A 23903-nucleotide genomic window follows, 5' to 3' on the forward strand; every position below is an offset into this window, starting at 1 on the left:
CTCTTCAAAGAGCAGTGGCCGGCTGTTTGGTTAAAAGGGGACCTTTCTCCCACTGCGTGGGGCTGGGTAAAATAACTGAAATGATTCCCTCAGCTTCACTTAAACAAAATATATTCTAAAATATACAATCATAAGATATATAATAATTTTTCACTGAAAACACCCACGGTGGCCCTAAAGAGGAAGATCCTTTAAAGAATGGTTCTGAGGAGCTCTTGGAAAATAACAGTTATTTTCATTACAACAGTTAGATTTGCAGCTTGAACTGAATAGCTGGAAAATCATTTGGAAATGGATTGTTACAAAAGCCTGAATAGGTCCATCTGGTCAGAACTACACTTCAATTGCAAAAATGAAATTTATTCAAAAGTTATTCAGGTTCAAATCAGAAGCCAGGGAGTATTGTGGGCATAGAAAAAAGGACAAGCCTGATGATGTCTTATTGATTACTGAAGTTCTGCAAATGACAGAATCTGGCGGGTGTATTCCTAATTGTCATTATTTCAAGGGCAAACTCAAAAGTCTGTTGTTGACAAGGTCTTTGACTTTCTCCTCAGGCGATGTCAGCTTGTACACAAATGCAAGCCATTTTAAATAAACCTGAAGAACTTGTATTTCGTGAGGACGTTATTTCCAAATGATTAATGCAATGAACACACAAGTTAGGAAAGAGATAATTTAGGCAGGCTTTTGGAGAGGTAATGATTTAGTCAACATTACTAATGATACTTGCAGTAAAAGAGGGGCAAAAGCCAGAGACAAATCATTCAAGAGCTTGTGGATTTTCAGCTACGATCTCTTTGTGACATTTTAAGCCAAGAACTATAGGCTCCTCTTTGAATTGAAGGAGCACGTGTATGTTCAGGAACACACCCCAGGACCACAGACTGTGTGGCTCCCTTCGTTTGCATCATTTCTCCGAGATCAAAAAACCTAGGGTTTTGATGTTGAAAGAACAAGAGAGCAAAGACACACAAAAAAGAAAAAAAACATGTATTTTGCCGTGCAAAAATCCTATTACCCCTACAAATACAAAATTCAATATTAGGCAAATTAATAGTTCAACTCATAGGAAGATGGTTATTTTCAGAGGGGCAAAACAGCACGGTTAAAGTGACTGTTTACATTTTTGAGTACTTACAATGGTCCTGGTGCTATCTTAGGGCTTTACTCATTTGGTCCTCAAGCAACGGAGTGCAGTGGATACTATCACATCCTCATTTTACAGATGAGGACAGTGAGGTCCAGAGAGGTTAAACGAACTTAAAGATAGAGCCTAGATCACCAGGTAGTTAGTCTGTCTCCAGAATCTGTACTCGTAAATACCATGCTAAGCTATCTCATTAAAGAACATTTTCTATAGGACAACACAAGAAACTACAGCTTTTCCCAGTGCAATTGTTCAAGATGATGCCTCCAATTGATGTAAGTCATTGCCTTCCTAGGGACCACTCCTGCTGCCACTTCTGTAGGCTTCCTTTCCTGCTCAGATGCCCATTCAGGTCAGATCACCTCACTAAGAGCAGAGGCCATAAACCCTATCAGCGTTCAGGACCTAATGGCTTTCTCTCGTGGATCCTTCTCCTTCTAAGCCAGCCCATTCTTCAGTCACCCCACAAGGAACTTCCTTTTCCCACCAGAGTCCACATGTGCCTTCCCCTCCCAGGCCTTGGGCAAAGGTGATTTTCTGAAGTCAATTCAGTATCATGTCTGAGGTAGGTACTCAATAAACATTTGAATAGTATCAGTGGAGGTATTTCCGAAGCTTAATCAAGCCAGAGGCAGCTCTTCTAACCTCACCAAAGATCCCTGATGGCTGAAGATAGAAAGTGGTCAATGGCCTACAGGCATTCATTGTTTTCCCCAAGATGCCCTCTGAAAAAATTGAAACACTGAAAAGTCTCAAAATAAGGATTTTACTGGTTCCAAAAAAAATCAGGGATTCCCTGGTGGTGCAGTGGTTGAGAATCTGCCTGCCAATGCAGGGGACATGGGTTCGATCCCTGGTCTGGGAAGAATCCCACAGGCCACGGAGCAACTAAGCCCCTGCACCACAACTACTGAGCCTGTACTCTAGAGCCCACGAGCCACAACTACTGAAGCCCGCGTGCCTAGAGCCCATGCTCCACAACAAGAGAAGCCACTGCAATGAGCAGCCCCCACTCACCGCAACTAGAGAAAGCCTGTGCGCAGCAATGAAGACCCAACAAAGCCAAAAATAAATAAGTAAATAAATTTAAAAAAATCAGCCACGAGAAATAAGACTCATCTGCGAATGTCATTAAACTAAACGCCTCTTTGCTGTAGATCCTTTCCAGTGAGGGTGAAAGGGAGGTCATTTAACTGTAACCCCCAGAAGCTGCCCCTGATAATGCAACATGTTCAGTTGGTTTAATTGTTAAGTCTTATGCTATCAGGATATGATAAAATCTGAATTATTCATAGGGTTGGGGAAAAGGAAAGTAGAGGGAAATGAAATTCCCAGGCACATCCCTAAAATGAATACCCTTGGACCATAGCTTCTGTTTCTCTGGTTCAGAAGTATTGAATAAATGAATGAACAAAAGAACCAACAAATCAACCAATGAAGAAACAACTGAATGAAGAAACCAAGATGCCCTGGGCCATTCAAAGGTAAAAGGTCACCACAGGCAGCCCCAGTTACTACATCTACACAGTGGACAACCACATAGACCATTCCCTCCTTGTGCCTAGGCAGCGGCTGCTGCCAAGAGATGCATGTTGTCTCGTGACCTGGCTGGCCTGGCCAGGAGTCGGCGGGCTCCAGCAAGCTGAGCTCCACAGAGCCAGAGAACATGCGTGGCATTGCGCCCAAGAGAGAGCACCAGAGATGGAAGCCAGAGGAGCCTGTCTGAAACAGGTTTTCAGGACAAAGGAGGCCGGTGGTAGGTATTGGGAGTCAAGAGAGAGCCAAGGTGAGGATCCGAGAGGCCAGCGAGCCAAAGAAGATTGGGCCAAGCACATTAGAGTAGATGCGCAGGAGGGCTATTTGTGCCAGCACCGAGACCACGAGTATTTTATTTGTTTGGCTGGGCTTTCTTTTTGCTTTGTGTTTATTTTTTAAAATAGGTAATACATGTACATGGAGCAAATCTCAAAAGTTTCCAAAAGGTATACCAAATGGTAATCTCATTCTCACCCTTGGCCATCAGTTCCCCAATTTTCCTCCCCTGAATTTCTTCTCGATACTTCCACAGGTAGCTTTTCCATATATAAGCATAAATGTATCTACATCCTATATATCACAAGCCATATCATATTGTACTTATCAGTCTGTATCTTTCTTTTACATTTACCAGGACATCTTAGAAATGGTTCCATAACAGTATATGTAGAGCTGGTTCATCCTGATGGCTGCATAATATTTCATTGTACAGACACACCACAAGTTATCATGTTTTTTAAAAGGTATAGTTAGTTCCTGTGCAAACTTTGCTGTAGCAGAGAATGCTGCAATGATACGCATCTTGGATGTGTATGAATGTATCTGTAAAAGTGAAACAGGTAGGTTAATAAAGAGTAGGTGCATTTTAAATTGTGATATGTATAGTCAAATTATTCTCCAAAGAGGTGATACAAATTAATATTCCAAACCATGAGTGTGCCTGTTTCCCCAAACACTTGTCAACAAATAGGAAGAGTGAGACAGTATTATTGTTTTAATATGTATTTTTCTTATAATGAATGATGCTGTATAAACTTCATATGATAAAAATTGATGGAGACTTTAGGATTTCTTGGCATCTCATGTGTTACAGAGGATTAGACCCATTTCACAAGGGTTTGGGCAAAGGGGCCCATACTCTGGGATCCAAGACACCTGGGTTTGGAGTTTGAGATGAGGTCCCATTGATGGAGCACCTACTATGTGCAGGCACACTTGCCCCTCACAACAAGCAGAAACTTGCTCTTCCACAGTGCTGTTGTTTGAGAAAAGCTGATTAAATGGCTTTTCTAAAGCTACATGGCTGATAAAGGGAAGAGCTAGGATTGCAATCCAAGTCAGTTGTAACCACATTCTGTGCTCTTTCTGCACCCTGGCATTACTAACTGCTAACTTGGAGCAACAAGGCCAGCAGATCTGAAATCAGAAAACCCAGGTATGTCCATCTGCTACTCACTAGCTGTGTGACCTTGGGTAAACGATAACCTCTTTAGGGGCAGGGGAGGTCCTCAGATTTCTCAAAGAATTTGTCAAAAAGCTGGAGTTGTTACCTTCAAGTCCTTCCAGGCCTTAGTCTGTAGTACCTTGTAATATGGCAAAAATTCAGATGTCCTGTAGGGAAAAGAAAAGCAAAAGCCCTGGCCTACGCAAATGCATCATCATCATCTCCTAAAATTTCACAGTTGATTATCTTCAAAAACCTCATTTAGAAACAGACCACCCTATTCTAAACTTTGTCCTGAGTGCCACCAGCACGCGTGAAGGAAGCATTTTTCCTCTTTCGTTCATCTCCTTAGAAGAGTTCCTCTATAATTTTTTTCCTTTTCTTTTTTCTTCTCTCGCTACCTAAATAGGGAGCCATCTTACGGTTAGAAACCACAACTGAAGACAAATTTTCTTCTACACAACAGTTCATCTGTGTGTTGCTCCTTCATTTTAAACACTTTGAAGGCTTATGACTTTTCTTTTTTGTTATTGTTTCTTAATGTATTTCTCTCATTTGGCTTTTTGAATTCCCTGGAGCGGCCCTTACATTCTGGCTCCATCTGTCCGGAGAATTGGGAAGTCAGCAGCAGCCTGCAGCGCTCTTCTGCATGGTATGAACAGGCAGGTGAGAGGAAGCAAAAGCAAGGTCCCCAAAGATCCAGGCTGCCCAGGCCCAGCAAACCCTTCTAGAGAAGAAGGTCATCATGCTCATTATGAAAAAGTGCCTCAAGGAGGAAAACTCTCTGCAAATGAACAGCTCACATTTATCTAACTCCCTGACGTCACTGTCATATACCCCATTCATTGACGGTAGATGCAGGGGGCTGGACAACAGCCTGGCAAAGAGCCAGAAAAGACGTCTGCTTTGATCACAGACTAGGTGTCTAGCAATGTGCAAAGTACTTAAACTTTCTTTACCTTTTCACCTAAATTGCTCTCAATATAGATAAGAGAGATGAAGAAACTAAACCTCAACATGAGTTATGTAACTTGCTCGCAGGCACAGCTGGAAGTGGCAGAAGCAGATTTCAAGGCCAGGTCTGTCAGCTTGTACCCAGGGACCTCTGTCCCAACTCCTGAGGAGTCCTGGGTCCTGAAGTCAGTTCTCATCTAAAGCAGAAATTATCAATGGGCAATACTGGCCCCAGATGGGACAAACTGCTTCTTGTAACAGTTTATAAACAAATTTAAACCGTATATAAACACAGATGTGCATGTAGTATATAAACAAATTTCTAAGATATCGATGGTATAAAATTTCATGTGGGAGGCAACTAGGAAAACATGTCTAAATGACTCTTCAGTGAGATGATAATGAAAAAAAAGTTGAGAAACACTGCTCTAGGCATACGCCTGATGCAGGTCTTCTGTGCCTTCTACTGTATCATGCTGCCTCCTATTCGGCCTATTAGGCTGTTTCCATTAGACATATAAACCTCTTCCAATTAAGTGCTGCTAAACTTAAATTATCAATTAGTGAGCAGCTGATTTTAAAATCGAAGCAGCTCATAGTTACCTTACAAAATTTAGGCTGGGGAGCATTCAAGTCAGGCCCGATCAAGGTGCGAGCACCAACATTTGGGTACAAACCATTTTCTCATTCCGGTGTTACCTCTCCTTGCTGCTCTCTCCTACCCCAGACTTTCCACTGTCTTTCCTCCTCCTTCCTCTCTCTTCATGGTCTCCAAAGTCCACACAGGAAATAGTCTGAACTGGGCTTCAGAGGACAAGACCAGCCTGGGTAAGTTCATTAGCACAAAAAGCAGAGCCACTGTGGGTCCCCTCCTCTCTCATTACCAGCTCAACTCTTTACATGAAATCAGAGCTGGGGAAATGATCACAACTTAATTCAAGCCAACCCAGTAGGAATTTACTGTTTACGAGAGGACCTGGGAAGGGGTGATGCTAGAGTGATGTGGATCCTCAGGGAACTGTTGATCCCTGCCCCACATTTTCCCCTTGAATCCCAGCTTTTCAGACAGAACTTTCTTACCCTCTACTATCTGATTTCTTCAGTCCTCTTCATCTTTGCTAAGAACTCCAAAATAACTCCAAACAGAACCCTAAATATTATCGTTGTTCTTTCAGTAATTGAAAATTACTGAAATTTTCAATAATCCTCAGTTCTCTGAGGCTGATCTCAATGGCTTCCTGAATCCAAAGACTTATTATCATTTCCTCTCCCCACACTGTTTCCTGCCATCACTGCGTTCATTGAAAGGGCAACCACAGATGTCACCATGGATGTCATCTGTCCTCGATTGTTCTGAAAAGTGGATAAACCTGTGTGAATAGGATGGGGGAATCACTAAGGTTCCTAATGGAACTGCTGGACTGTGATCTCCTAGAAGGTAAAACATTGTTCTATGTGCCTGTTTGGTCCTCTCTTCCCCACCACCCTCGCTAATCAAAGCTTCTGGCTGTAGCGGGAATTCTGGAAATGTTTGAGGACTGTATTTGTTTCCTAGGGCAACTATAACAAATTACCACAAGCTAGGTGGCTTAAAACAACACAAATGTATTCTCAGAGCTAGATATCTAAGAGACAGTACCATAGAGCATCAACAAGACTTGTGGCTAGCTTAGATTTGGGCAAGGTATGGAGAGGACATACTTTTCTTATTTTAGTCAGAAAAACAAGTAATTTCCTAAGTGTTTACTGTGTCCTACAAGCTTTCTACGTATTTTCTCACTGTATCCTTGCAATAACTCCTGTTTTAATAGACGAGGAAACAGGAATATTGCCACTGTAGCACCCCCTCTACCATCACTGTGGTGTGAGTGATTTAATAACTACTTTTAAGTCTGTATCACTCCTTTAGAGATACATGCTAAGTCTAGGTTATACACATAAGCTGGGGTTTTAGGGGATGGGGAGAGAAAATATTTGTTCCTTTAAGTTTCTCTCAGGATCTGTGGCATTCTCCTTCCCACTAACATTCATGGTGTGGGATTCCCTCTAAAGAAGCAGGGTACTCAGATGCTGGTAGAAAAGAAAGTGACAAATGGCTATCAGAGGGTCTGATAACCTGAACTATCCAGCTTAGTATTTAATCAAGAAATTTAAAATACTATTGTGAAGACCCATTTGTCTACAGTTATGAAAAATATAGGCAAGTGATTAAAAATTTTTTGAATGAAATTCAAATATTTATATTAGAGAATGTTTGAAAATTGTGTTCCATATAACACTAATCTTCCTCTTCCCTCCCTTCCTCTTCTTTATTTCCTTCCTTTCTTCCATCCTTCCTTCCTTCCTTCCATCCCTCCCTCTCTCCTTCCTTCTGGGCACATCAGTTGAAAATCCAATGAGTAACTCTCTGGAAACAAGGCTTACCAGAGATGGGCAATCTGGGAGGTTCTAGTGTGAGCTGGGTACAGGATGTCTGTGGCAATATGAGTGAACTTTCTCTCTCTCTCTCTCTCTCTCTCTCTCTCTCTTTCTCCACCTCCCTCCCTCCCTCTCTTGTTTTATAGTTTGACACAGCCTCCCACCAAGAGGTAGGAACAGGATATTCCAATGAGGCAGAATGAACAGCTAAACCAAACAGCATGAAGGGAAGGAAGCAGAAACTTCATCAGCACGTGGAGGCAAGCACAGGAGAGCACAGAAGAGAACTAGGGTCAGGCTCACTGCAGCATTCTGTCCTCAGATAAAAAGATGCTATAATGGCACTTGGTGATTTTTTTAATGGACTTTTTATTCTTTTTTTAATTCTTTTATTTTATTCTTTTTTTTCCTTTCAGTATTACTGAGATACAATTGACATACATCACTGTATAGTTTTAAGGTGTACAGCATAATGATTTGACTTACATGAATCATGAAAGGATTATCACAGTAAGTTTAGTGAACATCTATCATCTCATTTAGATAGAAAATTAAAGAAACAGAAAAAATTTTTTCTTGTGATGAGAACTTTTAGGGTTTACTCTCTTAACAATTTTCATGTATAACATTCAGCAGTGTTCACTATATTTAGATGACAGCTTTCTTTTTTTTTAAATGGTTTGCTGGGTTTTTTTGTTTAATTAATTTATTTTTTGTTTTTTATTTTTTATTTTTGGCTGTGTTGGGTCTTCATTGCTGCACGTGGCCTTTCTCTAGTTGCAGGGAGCGGGGGCTACTCTTCGTTGCGGTGCGCGGGCTTTTCATGGTGGTGGCTTCTCTTGTTGCAGAGCATGGGCTCTAGGCACGCAGGCTCAGTAGTTGTGGTACACGGGCTTAGTTGCTCCGTGGCATGTGGGATCTTCCCAGACCAGGGCTCGAACCCGTGTCGCCTGCATTGGCAGGCAGATTCTTAACCACTGTGCCACCAGGGAAGCCCTAGATGACAGCTTTCTTAAGTCACACTGTTCCAATCAGGACCAGTATCCTTCTGCAACTGCAAAGTCTCTCATCCTGGGCTCTCCCTTCAGTGTCTCTCTGGGACTTGCACTTCATACCATTCCTGTGCTGAATCTCTTATTTCCTATATTCCATGTCATTTACTCTTCCTTTGTTGGAACAAGCTCTCCAAGAGCTTCTTTTAAAAGTGCATAGGGCTTCCCTGGTGGCGCAGTGGTTGAGAGTCCGCCTGCCGATGCAGGGGACACGGGTTCGTGCCCCGGTCCAGGAAGATCCCACATGCCACGGAGCGGCTGGGCCCGTGAGCCATGGCCACTGAGCCTGCGCGTCTGGAGCCTGGGCTCCGCAAGGGGAGAGGCCACAGCGGTGAGAGGCCCGCGTACTGCGAAAAAAAAAAATTGCATAGAGTATATGAAAGAGAAGGTTTTTGGAGACCTTGAATATCTTGAAAATGTCATTATTATTGACATTTTCTTGATAGTTTGGCTAGATACAGAATTGAAGTTTAGAAAGAAGTTTCTTTCAGAAGTGTGAAAGCATTGCTTCATTGCCTTTTGCTTCTAGTGTTTCTGCTGAAATGTGCACAGCCATTCTAATTCTTGTTTCCCGATTTTCTTGCTTCTTCTCTCTGGAAACTCGGACAATTTTTTCACTAGGCATAGGGTCCTAATGATGGTATACTCTATTTTCATCCATTCTTCTGGGTTCTAGATAGGCTCTTTCAATCTAGCTACTCATGTCTTTCAGCTCTGGAAATTTGTCTTATTTTGTCATCCTGCTTTCTCTGTTGTTGCCTTCCAGAACAGCTATTCTTGGATGTTGACCTTCCTTCCTCTCCTGGTTTCTTTCTTTGTGCTTTTCTTTCTGGAAGACTCCTCAAATCTGTCTTCCAAACTGTGTATTGTTTACTTTTTTAACTTTGCTGTCATGTTTTTAATTTCTTTTTCTTTAATAGATCTTTATTGGAGTATAATTGCTTCACAGCACTGTTAGTTTCTGTTGTACACCAAAGTGAATCAGCCATATGCATACACATATCCCCTTATCCCCTCCCTCTTGAGCCTCCCTCCCATCCTCCCTATCCCACAACTCTAGGTCATCGTAAAGCACGGAGCTGATCTCCCTGTGCTATGCTGCTGCTTCCCACGAGCTAACTATTTTACATTCGGTAGTGTATATATGTCCATGCTACTGTCACTTTGCCCCAGATTCCCCCTCCCACCCCATATCCTCAGGTCCATTCTCTATGTCTACATCTTTATTCCTGCCCCAAAACAAAGTTCATCAGTACCATTTTTTTTTAAGTTTCCATATATGTGTGTTAGAATACAGTATTTGTTTTTCTCTTTCTGACTTACTTTACTCTGTATGACAGACTGTAGGTCCATCCACCTCACTACAAATAACTCAATTTCTTTCCTTTTTATGGTTGAGTAATATTGAATTGTATATATGTGCCACATCTTCTTTATCCATTCACCTGTCGATGGACACTTAGGTTGCTTCCATGTCCTGGTTATTGTAAACAGTGCTGCAATGAACATTGTGGTTCATGACTCTTTTTGAATTATGGTTTTCTCAGGGTATATGCCCAGCAGTGGGATTTCTGGGTCATATGGTAGTTCTATTTTTAGTGTTTTAAGGAAACTCCATACTGTTCTCCATAGTGGTTGTATCAATTTACATTCCCACCAACAGTGCAGGAGGATTCCCTTTTCACCACACCCTTTCCAGCATTTATTGTTTCTAGATTTTTTGATAATAGTCACTCTGACCGGCATGAGGTGATACCTCATTGTAGTTCTGATTTGCATTTCTCTAATAATTAATGATGTTGAGCATCTTTTCATGTACCTCTTGGCCATCTGTATGTCTTCCTTGGTGAAATGTCTATTTAGGTGTTCCACCCATTTTTGGATTGGGTTATTTGTATTTTGATATTGAGTTCCATGAGCTGTTTGTATATTTTGGAGATTAATCCTTTGTCTGTTCTTTCATTTGCAAATATTTTCTCCCATTCTAAGGGTTGTCTTTTTGTCTTGTTTATGGTTTCCTTTGCTGTGCAAAAGCTTTTAAGTCCCATTTGTTTTTGTTTTTTACTTCCGTTGCTCCTGATGTGGGTCAAAAAAGATCTTGCTGTGGTTTACGTCAAAGAGTGTTTTTCCTATGTTTTCCTCTAAGAGTTTTATAGTGTCTGGTCTTACATTTAGGTCTTTAATCCATTTGGAGTTTATTTTTGTATATGGTGTTAGGTAGTGTTCTAATTTCATTCTTTTACATGTAGCTGTCCAGTTTTCCCAGCACCACTTATTGAAGAGGCTGTCCTTTCCCCATTGTATGTTCTTGCCTCCCTTGTCGTAAATTAGGTGACCATATGTGTGTGGGTTTATCTCTGGGCATTCTATCCTGTACTGTGGATCTATATTTCTGTTTTTGTGCCAGTATCATACTGTCTTGATTACTGTAGCTTTGTGGTATAGTTTGAAGTCGGGGAGCCTGATCCTCCAACTCCGTTTTTCTTCCTTAAGATCACTTTGGTTATTTGGGGTCTTGTGTTTCCATACAAATTGTAAATTTTTTTTGTTCTAATTCTGTGAAGAATGCCATTAGTAGTTTGATAGGGATTGCACTGAATCTGTAGATTGCTTTGGGTAGTATAGTCATTTTCACAATATTGATTCTTCCAATCCAAGAACATGGTATATTTCTCCATCTGTTTATGTCATCTTTGATTTCTTTCAAAGAAAGAAAGTACAAGTATTTTCTGAGTACATGTATTTCACCTCCTTAGGTAGGTTTATTCTTAGGTATTTTATTCTTTTTGTTGCAATGGTAAATGGGATTGTTTCCTTAATTTCTCTTTCTGATGTTTCGTTGTTGGTGTATAGGAATGCAAGAGATTTCTCTGCATTAATTTTGTATCCTGCAACCTTACCAAGTTCACTGATTAGTTCTAGTAGTTTTCTGGTGGCATCTATAGGGTTTTCTATGTATAGTATCATGTCATCCGCAAAGAGTGACAGTTTTACTTCTTCTTTTCCAATTTGTATTCCTTTTTCTTCTCTGATTGTCATGGCTAGGACTTTCAAAACTATGTTGAATAAGAGTGGCGAGAGTGGACATCCTTGTCTTCTTCCTGATCTTAGTGGAAATGTTATCAGTTTTTCACCATTGAGTATGATGCTTGCTGTGGGTTTGTCATATATGGCCTTTATTATGTTGAAGTAGGTTCCCTCTATGTCCATTTTCTGCAGCGTTTTTATGATAAATGGGTGTTGAATTTTGTCAAAAGCTTTTTCTGCATCTATTGAGATGATCATATGGTTTTTATTCCTTAATTTGTTAATGTGGGGTATCACACTGATGGATTTGCATATATTGAAGAATCCTTGCATCCTTGGGATAAATCCCACTTGATCATGGTGTACAATCCTTTTAATGTTTGTTGGATTCTGTTTGCTAGTATTTTGTTCAGGATTTTTGCATCTATGTTCATCAGTGATATTGGTCTATAATTTTCTTTTTTTGTGACATCTTTTTCTGATTTTGGTATCAGGGTTATGGTGACTTCATAGAATGAAGTTGAGAGTGTTTCTCCCTCTGAAATTTTTTGGAAGAGTTTGAGAAGGATGGGTGTTAGCTCTTCTCTAAATGTTTGATAGAATTCACCTGTGAAGCCATCTAGTCCTGGATTTTTGTTTGTTTGAAGATTTTTTAATCACAGTTTCAATTTCATTACTTGTGATAGGTCTGTTTATATTTTCTAATTCTTCCCGGTTCAGTCTTGGAAAATTGTACCTTTCCGAGAATTTGTCCATTTCTTCGTGGTTGTCCATTTTATTGGCATATAGTTGTTTGTAGTAGTCTCTTATTATCCTTTGTATTTCTGTGTCAGTTGTGATTTCTCCCTTTTTCATTTCTAATTTTATTGATTTGCATCCTCTCCCTTTTTTTCTTGATGGGTCTGGCTAAGGGTTTATCAATTTTGTTTATCTTCTCAAAGAACCAGCTTTTAGTTTTATTGATCTTTACTATTGTTTTCTTTGTTTCTATTTCATTTATTTCTGCTCTGATTTTTGATTTCTTTCCTTCTCCTGACTTTGGGTTTCCTTTGTTCTTCTTTCTCTAGTTGTTTTCAGTGTAGGGTTAGATTGTTTATTTGAAATTTTTCTTGTTTCTTGAGGTGAGATTGAATTGCTATAAACTTCCCTCTTAGAACTGCTTTTGCTGCATCCCATAGGTTTTGGGTCATCATGTTTTCATTGTCATTTCTTTCTATGTATTTTTTTTAAATCTCTTCTATGATTTCTTCAGTGATCTCTTGGTTATTTAGTAGCCCACTGTTTAGCCTCCATGTATTTGTGTTTTTTACAGTTTTTTTCTTGTAATTGATTTCCAATCTCATAGTGCCATGGTCAGAAAAGATGCTTGATATGATTTCTATTTTCTTAAATTTTCTGAGGCTTGATTTGTGACCCAAGATGTGATCTATCCTGGAGAATGTTCTGTGTGCACTTGAGAAGAAAGTGTATTCCACCACTTTTGGGTGGAATCTTCTATAAATATCAATTAAATCTATCTGGTCTATTGTGTCATTTAAAGTTTGTGTTTCCTTATTTATTTTCTGTTTGGATGATCTGTCCATTGGTGTAAGTGGTGTGTTAATCTCCCCACTATGATTGTGTTACTGTCGATTTCCCCTTTTATGGCTGTTATCATTTGCCTTATGTATTGAGGTGCTCCTATGTTGGGTGCATAAACGTTTATAATTGTTATATCTTCTTCTTGGATTGATCCTTTGATCATTATGTAGTGTCCTTCTTTGTCTCTTGTAATAGTCTTTATTTTAAAGTCTATTTTATCAGATACGAGTATTGCTACTCCAGCTTTCTTTAATTTCCATTTGCATGGAATATCTCTTTCTATCCCTTCACCTTCAGTCTGTATGTGTCCCTAGGTCTGAAGTGGGTCTCTTGTAGACAGCATATATATGGATCTTGTTTTTGTATCCATTCAGCCAGTCTGTGTCTTTTGGTTGGGGCATTTAATCCATTTACATTCAAGGTTATTATTGATATGTATGTTCCTATGACCATTTTCTTAATTGTTTTGGGTTTGTTTTTGTGGGTCTTTTTCTTCTCTTGTGTTTCCCACCTAGAGAAGTTTCTTTAGCATTTGTTGTAAAGCTGGTTTGGTGGTACTGAATTCTCTTAACTTTTGCTTGTCTGAAAAGCTTTTGATTTTTCCATCGAATCTGAATGAGGTCCTTACTGGGTAATCTTATTTTAGGTTTTTCTCTTTCATCACTTCAAGTATATCCTGCCACTCCCTTCTGGCCTGCAGAGTTTCTGCTGAAAATCAGCTGATAACCTTATGGGGATTCCTTTATATGTTATTTTTTTGTTTTTCCCTTGCTGCTTTTTTTTCTTTGAATTTAATTTGTGTTAGTTTGATTATTATGTGTCTTGGTGTCTTATTCCTAGGGTTTATCCTGTATGGGACTTTCTATGCTTCCTGGACTTGGGTGACTATTTCCTTTCCCTTGTTAGGGAAGTTTTCCACTATAATCTCTTCAAATATTTTCTCAGATCCTTTCTTTTTCTCTTCTTCTTCTGGGACACCTATAATTCAAATGTTGCTGTGTTTAGTGTTATCCCAGAGGTCTCTGAGATTGTCTTCAAGTCTTCTCATTCTTTTTTCTTTACTCTGCTCCTCGGCAGTTATTTCCATCATTTTGTCTTCCAGCTCACTTATTCGTTCTTCTGCCTCAGTTATTCTGTTATTGATTCCTTCTCGTGTATTTTTCATTGCAGTTATTGTGTTGTTCATCTCTGTTTGTTTGTTCTTTAGTTCTTCTAGATCTTTTTTAAACATTTCTTGTATTTTCTCAATCCGTGCCTCCATTCTACTTCTGAGATTCTGAATCATCTTTACTATCATTACGCTGAATTCTTTTTCAGGTAGAATGCCTATTTCCTCTTCATTTATTTGGTATTGTAGGTTTTTACCCTGCTCTTCATCTGTGACATATTTTCTTTTTTTTTTTTTTTTTTTTTTTGCGGTATGCGGGCCTCTCACTGTTGTGGCCTCCCCCGTTGCGGAGCACAGGCTCCGGACGCGCAGGCTCCGGACGCGCAGGCTCAGCGGCCATGGCTCACGGGCCCAGCCGCTCCGTGGCATATGGGATCCTCCCAGACCGGGGCACGAACCCGTATCCCCTGCATCGGCAGGCGGACTCTCAACCACTTGCGCCACCAGGGAGGCCCTGTGACATATTTTCTTGCCATGCTTTTTTTTTTTTTAATGAGTGGGATTGTCTTCCTGTCTTACTGGTTGTTTGGCCTGAGGCTTCCAACACTGGAGCTTGTAGGCTGTTTGGTAGAGCTGGGTCTTGAGGCTGAGATGAGGACCTCTGTGAGACCTCACTCCACTGAACATTCCCTGGGGTCTAAGGTTCTCTGTTAAGTCCAGTGGTTCCAACAGAGAGCTCCCACCACAGGAGCTTCAGCCCAACCCCCGGTGGTACACTTGGGGGGTCCTCCCATCTCTTTGGGTGTCAGAGTCCCTCACCAGTGGCCGGCAGGTGCCCTAGTTGTAGGGAGACATTAACTCGGTGTCTTTCCACACCACCATCTTGACTCTGCCCTCTGTTTTTAATTTCTAAGGGCTTATTTTTGCTCTGTGAATGTTCCTTATTGATAGTACCATGTTCTTGTTTCATGGCTGTGATAGTTTTGTCTACCTCTCTAAATATATTAATGATAGCTTTTTCTTCCCTCCATAAGCTCTCTTCCCCACAAGTTGATATTTTTTCTGTTTATTTGGTCTCCATTTTCCATGTTAGAGCCTTCCACAAAAATTCAGTGATCCTTCGATTGTTCAGGGGAGCTAAAATCCTGATTGAAAGCTCTGAGTGATGGGAGCAACTTGCCAACTTTACTGTAGGGTGATGTGGGCAGGGTGCATTTCTTGGGAAGAGGTCTTACCTCTTAGCTGGTCAGTACTCCAGAGAAAAGTCTTTCAATCTCTGGAAGATAAAGGCAACAGTATCCTGAAAGCCGAGTGGGTATTATTAGCTGTTAGCACTGAGCACTCAGATGTTGTCACTTAACTCCCCTGCTTTTTGAATAGTACCAGTATACTCAACTGTGCCCAGCATAGCCCCCAATCTAGCATCCCTCTCTTTCACTCCAGAAAATACATCTCCAGACTTTGGTCAGAGTCATAGCGGCACAGCATGGAAGAACAAGACCTAAGGATAGAGCTGCTTCTCAAAATGTTTTTCCCCTACCTTCCCTTATACCTCCAGTTCCAGAGGTACCTGCTTCCACCAATTCCTGAGCCTTTTGGAAAATACTCAGTGTAAATCTAGATTCCTCTCAGCTTTCCCCCACTACTGGCTTAGGATTCAGCTTTCTTAGGTAGTTAACTCATTTCCAAATTTTCCATGTGCTCTCCAGTTTCATAATTTTATTGCTATTGTCTTCTGTCTTTGTGGGTTTGTACCTTTAAAAGAAATATCCATTTGACTCTAGTTTCAATGGAGTTTTAGATAGAAGAAAAATAATATACTGTCTCATCCCAGAAAACATTCAATATTTCTGATTCTTAACCCAATTTTCCTCAATCTTTGTACCGTCCTGACTTCCTCAGCCCACGTTCATGGCTATAAGAGGGATGATTAAATCAGGCTAGTTTCAGAGCTGCGGTTATAAAACAGGAGGAGATGGATTACAACACATTCCTGCAAAGGCCACATTTTATTCTTAAACTTCAGCACACTTGATGGTCTTGAACTATTGGCCACATATATCTTTTTCTTCTGTGAGATTTAGCTTGCCAGCATATAAAACAGCATCTATGGTTTTAGCACCAGGCTCCCCTTGCTTGGAGCCTCAAGGGGCATGTATTAGCAGTAAGTGTAGATCAGGGGTGCAGGACAGAGCAGGGGGACCAAGCTCTCTTTCCCACAGTAGGCTTCCAGACTGAATTGGAGCACGGAAAGGACAAACATCTCTAAATCAAGCTTGGAGTTTTGATTACTACATTGGAATTCTCATCTGAATATACTATGTTTGTAACTTCTCACCCAGGGTAGGGGTTCTTATATGGGGCCATGGACTCATTGGGTCTATGGATAAAAATCCATATTTCTATCTTGGATAGGAAAAAAATTACATGTTTGTGGTCAACCCCTACTATAATGTAATATGTTTGAGAGTCTGTCTTACCCACTCCACATCCCCAGTGTCTAGAATCATACCCAGGACATGATCAGGTTCAATAAATGCAACTGAATTAGTGAAGGAACAGTTAGGAGGGAGATCACCAAGGGGCTGGGAGATCATGGTAAAAAGTTTTGGGGTTTTATCTAAGAGATAAAGTATCTATTTCTAGAATGACTGATCAGGAAGAGACGATATTTGTGGTAAATTAAAGAACATTAACTTCACTCCTAAAACCACACTGGAGGGCTTCCCTGATGGCGCAGTGGTTGAGAGTCCACCTGCTGATGCAGGGGACATGGGTTCGTGCCCCGGTCCGGGAAGATCCCACATGCCGCGGAGCAGCTGGGCCCGTGAGCCATGGCCGCTGAGCCTGCGCGTCCGGAGCCTGTGCTCCGCAACGGGAGAGACCACAACAGTGAGAGGCCCGCATACCACAAAAAACAAACAAACAAACAAACAAACAATAAATAAATAAAACCACACTGGAACTACTCATGACTCCCCATGAAGAGATCTTAATCCAGCTGCTGAGTTCTACCCTGCTGCACAGCAAGTGGGAGATGTGCCAGAAAACTGGGATTGAAAAATGTTCATAAGTCCAAAATCCTAAGAACAGTGTGGGACTCTACAAAAATGTACGCCAAATGCCGTGAAACGTGGTTTGTACACCGCCAGCCTGCAAGGTCACAAGTTAAAGGGCCTTACAACTAAATTCCCACTCTGCAGAAATTTAAGAGATATAAATTCACAAAGAAATCTGACACACAGATGCAGAAAAGAAAATTTTTAACTGGGTAATTACTCCTAGAATTTGCACTTGAAAATTTATCTTACCCTGTAATTTCAAGTTGAAGCATTTGTGCCTATTTTCCATTTTCATCTATCAAGACATATCTTAATGTCTAGATCTGGAAAGAAGAGATGTTATTTTTATTTAAGGCTTGCAAAACAATATGCTTTGCTGGGGATTCATTCCCATCTTGAGGATTTTTGCATATATTCACTGGAGATCCTTGTCAACAGGCTACTTGTCCTACTATAAAGGTTAGTTTCAATTCACTTAGAAATAGCCACCACCACTTTTACTGTCATTTAGATTCAAAAATCCCAGACAGAGCTCTGGTATTTTCTTAACCCCTTCAACTACTTCATCTAATCAGCCCTTAATAAATGGAGATCCTACACTTATAAGGACTCCATTCACAACTCTCCATTCTAACTTCCAGGCCCTCATTTTTTTCTCAATGATTTCCTTGTCTTTTAATCCACTCTACACAATATTCTATCCTATATGATACCCTAACTATGTATCCATCAAAATACCAAGAAATGTGGGAGGTCAGTGAACTTATGTCAAAGTGAATCCTCTACAATGCCCCATCCCCCAGGTAGTCTGGTAAATTTGGGGCATTTTATCACACACTGATGGTAGTATCCAGAGTCCTGAACAAGATCAATGCAATCAATTGTGCCTCAAAACTTTTTCATTTTTAATTGAGTGATCAAAGTGCCAGGTACTATTTCAAGCCCTTTCCATATAGTAACTCATTTAGTCCTCATAACAACTCCACGAGGAAGGTGCTGTTATCACCCCTATTTTACCAATGAAGAAGCTGGGTTACACCCCTTGCTCACAGTTACCTACTAGTAGATACATGAGGCCAGGTTCAAACCAGGCAGGCTGCCTACAGAGCTCAGACCAGTGGCCACTAATACATGCTGCCTCTTATTTATACTGTCCTTGACCATTGTGTATGTGTGTATCTCTGTCAATGTGTGCCTGCAGAAATTCCACAAATCCTGCCTTAGATAATTCTTTGAAGCAGCAGCAGACAATAGGGATAAAGCTCAAGCTCAGGGCATATGTCTAGTTGAACAAGTATGAGGGCAATAAGAATGCTGAACAGTTAGAAAGGATGCTACAGAAGTGAGAACAGACAGCCTCATCCTGGTTTGAGGTCGAGAGGGGAAACTTCCTGAAGGAAGTGAAGCTTAAGCTAAGGCAGAAGGATGAGCAGGAGTTAGCTAGATGTGTATGGGGAGGGTGGGGCAGGTCAGAGAAAGGAACTAATCCCTGAGGTCATAAGGCTGGCCAGAGCGCATCCTATGAAAGCCTCACTATTCCTGGGCATGACACCCCAAGCTGGTCAACTGGCCGAGATGACAAGGCTGTGCCACAGACCGCACACCATGTGTTCATTCTTTTCTCCCCCCAGCCAGCTGCCAACTGCACAGTTTCATGGAGACACATCCTAGAACTAAAACTCCTTCAGGGATGCCTGCAGCAAAGCTGAAGGGAACATCCAGAAGGCCAAAGAAAGCGTGCTTTATTGAATTTACAATGCAGAAAATAGTTGTAGTTCCTTAGACTTTTGTATTGCTATAAAAATTATACTTTATGGGATAATTATTAATGGTTTGAAGAGAAATAAACAGTATAAGCGAAATAGAGCTGATACTATGAAAATGTAAACCATGTAAATCAAAATCATAAAATAATTATTCAATACTCAGAGGCCTACTTAATATATACATATGAAATTTCTTACACACATATACTATAAAAGCCCACAAAGACCATCACTCTGAAGCCATTCACTATACAAATATGAAAATAAATCTTTATCTTTAACCTCGATTTTATCTTCAGCAAGAGGATTGTGCAGTTTGGCTTTATGCAAATCACATTTCGTATTAAATAATCAAATGTCACCTATGTCATATAAAGCAGCAAGTAGAAAAAATAAATTATGAAAATGCATGAGGCTAAAGTTAGCAGTGAAAGATGTCTCCATATCCAACTTTCTTTTCCATGATGAAACTAAAATATTATCCAGTGTGTCAGGATACATAAAAAAGAGTATAGTATAACTGATTTTAAAAGCTCTCAAAGGAAAAATTGAGCCAAGATGAGTTACTTGCACAGAACTAAGCAAATGTATCAAATTAAATCGGTTTAAAAAATTAGATACTTTTTTCTTACCAAATATATTCTTTAAATTTGAGAACACCTTCACGAAATCAAATGTTGATAATAATCTTGATTTCCTAGCAAGGCAATGGAAAGAGATGTAAGTAGATTTTCTTTAAACAAGTTTGCTAACTGGAGCTTTAATTTTCTAATTTGGATTTGGTTGCAAAAATATTTATCCAGGTTCAAAGAGCTACAGATGATGGCTTTGTGTACCAGAGGCACCTATGTAATCTAATCAATTTGGGTGTACTAGCCGTACAACCCAGAAGCAAAGATCAAGATGATACTTCTATATCAAAGGTACATTCTTATATACAGATCGTAAGACAAATACAGACACTTTGGGGGAAAATAAAGACAACACAATAACATGGATACTAACACAGTTTTGTGCAATTGCACCAAACACCTAAACATGAGTACCATAAGTCAACACATAGGTGTCGGGTCCATTCTAACCTGGGCTCTGTAGATGCCGCCGAGGCAAACAGCGGTGGCAGAACTTTCGTCTGACCATGGCACAAAAATAACTACCACTCCCTCCCTGGTTCAGTTTTACATTCCCCACCAGCAAGGCATTCCTCTTGGTCAAAAATGTAAACTTTTTTTTCTGGGACCAAAAAAACAGGAAACAGGAATCCATGGTAGAGTTGCTGAAGACACAACCAACTTTCCAGTTAAAAAAAAATAAAAAGATCTGGTTGGTAGAGAGAAGGCACACTTTGAAAAGCTAAACAACATTGTGGCTATTTATAATCTATGTGTGTAACATATCTGGTCAATATGCATTAAAAATAATAACAATAAAGCTTGGGGAATTTAAGGTCTGATCATAAACATCATAAACAGGAGAAAAACTGCTATATGGAATTGTTTTAATTCAACAAAAAGGGATGTTTTTAGATGATGTAGTACAATAAATAAGAGCTGTTATTTCAGTTTTTTCAGCAAGCTACTTGGGTCCTAGCCCTATCACAAGGTAAGTTCAAGTCTCTGGTTGGGAATAACTTGGCGCAGGCCACTGAAACTCAAAAGCCAAACCTAAAAACCAGGCCTCACTGACCCACCCTGGGGTCAGGTGTTGACTCATTTAGCTGTTGGAGACATTTCACTGGGGAATCTGGGTGGCAGCACAGCTTCTAGGAGGGCAAGACCCACCAGGCTGCGGGTGAGAGTAACTCACTAGTCTCCTCAGACAAAGGACTCTGACTTACCTGTCCCCTAACCACAATCCGCTTCAAAAGAGATGATTTTCCAAAACCACACGTAACGTTTCTTTCACCGTTCATTATTTAAGAAACTGAATGCTGGCAACCAGGGAGTTAGGGGATTTGAGTTATACTGGAGATTAGGCTTTTAAATCACAGGGAGGTTCGAGCCTGGGTATTTTCACTTGGCAAAATGGTAAACCGTTCTAAGTACTAGTGTGCTTTTTTAATGAGATATAATTCACATACCAAAAAATTCACCATTTAAAATACACAATTTAGTGGGTTTTAGTATATGCACAAAGTTGTGCAACATTATCACAATACAATTCCACATTCTCATCATCTCCCAAAGAAACCACACACCCATTAGAACTCACTCCCTGTTCCTCCCTTCACCAGCCCCTGGCAGTCACTTGCTGTTGTTGTTTTTTTTTTTTTCAAGTGAAATGTGACAACTTTCCTGTACTTTGTATTTTCAGTAGCGCGTGGCCTTATACGTTTTCACTAGAATTTTTATTTATTTATTTATTTATTTATTTATTTATGGCTGTGTTGGGTCTTCGTTGCATGCGGGTTTCCTCTAGTTGCGGCGAGCGGGGGCTACTCTTCGTTGCGGTGCATGGGCTACTCATTGCGGTGGCTTCCCTTGTTGCGGAGCATTGGCTCTAGGCGCATGGGCTTCAGTAGTTGTGGCCCGCGGGCTCTAGAGCGCAGGCTCAGTAGTTGTGGTGCACTGGCTTAGCTGCTCCTCGGCATGTGGGATCTTCCCGGACCAGGGCTCGAACCCGTGTCCCCTGCATTGGCAGGCAGATTCTTAACCACTCTGCCACGAGGGAAGCCCTTCATTAGAACTTTTAACACTTAATTCAAACCATGGACTTTATAAGTATTCTGAGATTATAAAATACCCTCTTCTATATACAAACTATTTCTGTTGCAAAAATGTTTTCTTTTTTTATATATAAAAAATAGATCTTTCTATCTCCACTGGAGCTTAAAACATTACCATTTTTTTCCTCAATTAAATTCTGTTCTTGTATATGAAGTGAGAAGAATCAATACTCCAATATTTAAAAAGCATGAATGACCTGAGTCCTTATTAACTGTGGGCCATCATGCTCTCCTTCCCACTGCTTAAAGACCTACAGAGCTGAGACGGCCAAGGCCTGAAAGGCAAAGTTGCTTGTTCACAGACAAGGAAACGGATCTAATGTGGGCTGGTGACACGTCCAAGACCACAAGGCTAGTTTACAGCACAGCTAGGATGGTAACCCCCTTTTTCCTAGTTTTCTAGTATTGAATATTGGAAGTAAATGTTATAGGTTATCTACAAAATCAGCTACCATATGAATCTAATCTACCAATGAATCTAATTATGTCAGTGAATTTTAGCTTTGATCTGAGCATGTGATTTTCATTTTTAACCACTTTAAAAATATATATGTTATCTGGTAAGACTTTGTGAGGACAAGACAGGTACATTTAACCAGGGGGCCCAAATCATTCGTTGAAACATAGCAAAAAGAGCTGAGGTTCTGGAGGGACCCCAGAGCATCTCTCAGATTCCACACACTGTAACTCTCCACACGACAGTGTCCGTAGGATGCACCACTATGCGATGTAAGAAGCAAACAAGTCACATACATTCAGTACTCTCGAAATGAAGGCCTCATGGGCCAGGAATGTTTGGGATTTAACCATTGCAACAATTCATCTGGGCTGACTTTTTGGAAGTGGTCCCACTCAGACTGGTAATGGATTTGCTGTCATCCTCACCAGTTCTCTTCTTCACTTCCCTAGAGAGAGAAAGAGAGAAAGACATATAGACAGAGAGAGAAAGGAGATTACTGAGGTATAAAACTGAACCGTAAACAGCTCTATAGAAATAAAACAGCACTACTGAGCACTTGCTATGCACCATCCAGACAGTGTTCAAAATGCTTTGTAGCTGTTGACTTATTTAATTCTCACAACTATGTGATTTTATTGTGCCCCATTTTATTTTTTTTTAATTTTTTTTTAACGATTTTTGGCTGTGTTGGGTCTTCGTTGCGGCGAGCGGAGCTACTCTTCGTTTGCGGTGCGCAGGCTTCTCATTGCCGTGGCTGCTCTTGTTGCGGAGCACAGGCTTAGTTGCTCCATGGCATGTGGGATCTTCCCGGACCAGGGCTCGAACCCATGTCCCCTGCATTGGCAGGCGGATTCTTAACCACTGTGCCCCCAGGGAAGCCCTGTGCCCCATTTTATATGTGAGAAACGAAGGCAAAAAAAAAAGTTAAGACATTTCCCTTTGGTCACACAGCTGGAGAAGTGACACAGCAGTTGGGCTCCAGCGCCTGCATTCTAAGCGCCAGGCCACACACTCATGCATGAACACACACACATGCCCAGGTGCATATACATGTGTGCACACACTCACATGCACACAGACTACTCTTGCTCTCTCCTGTGGTTTCACATGGCTTATAGTCTGCCACACGCACAGCTCACGCCTTAGGATTCTGGAACCTGGCTCCCGTCCCCAGCTAATGCACAAAAGCAATGATGACTTGAACCATTCTGTAATTATACACGATCATGGAGATAACAACAGATGGTTAAAATCCAGGAAAAGAAAGTCTTCCTTTTGCCTCTTCCTAAATTTCTTTTAGAATTAACTTCTAGAGGCAGCACTGGACCGAAGATCTCCGTGACCTTATGAAAGCCCCCTAGGAAGTCTCCTAGCCCTGGGGATGCTTGGGAAATACACCCTTAGACAAGCTGAATGCCAGTCTCTGTGGGTGAGGAGAGTGTGGCAGCTCATCCCCAAGAGGGTCCCAAAGGATTCTGCCTCCCTCTAGTGGTGAAGCTTGTGCGGCTGCCCCCTGGTCAGCACCGGCTCTGTGACTGCTCAGACCAGTAGAATGGCGAGGAAATGGTGTGCTGAGATTTCCAAGCCAGGCATTAATCAGGCCTGGCCGCTTTGAGCTGC

Source organism: Mesoplodon densirostris, chromosome 6 (assembly GCF_025265405.1).
Source record: "Mesoplodon densirostris isolate mMesDen1 chromosome 6, mMesDen1 primary haplotype, whole genome shotgun sequence".
NCBI classification, from domain to species: domain Eukaryota; kingdom Metazoa; phylum Chordata; class Mammalia; order Artiodactyla; family Ziphiidae; genus Mesoplodon; species Mesoplodon densirostris.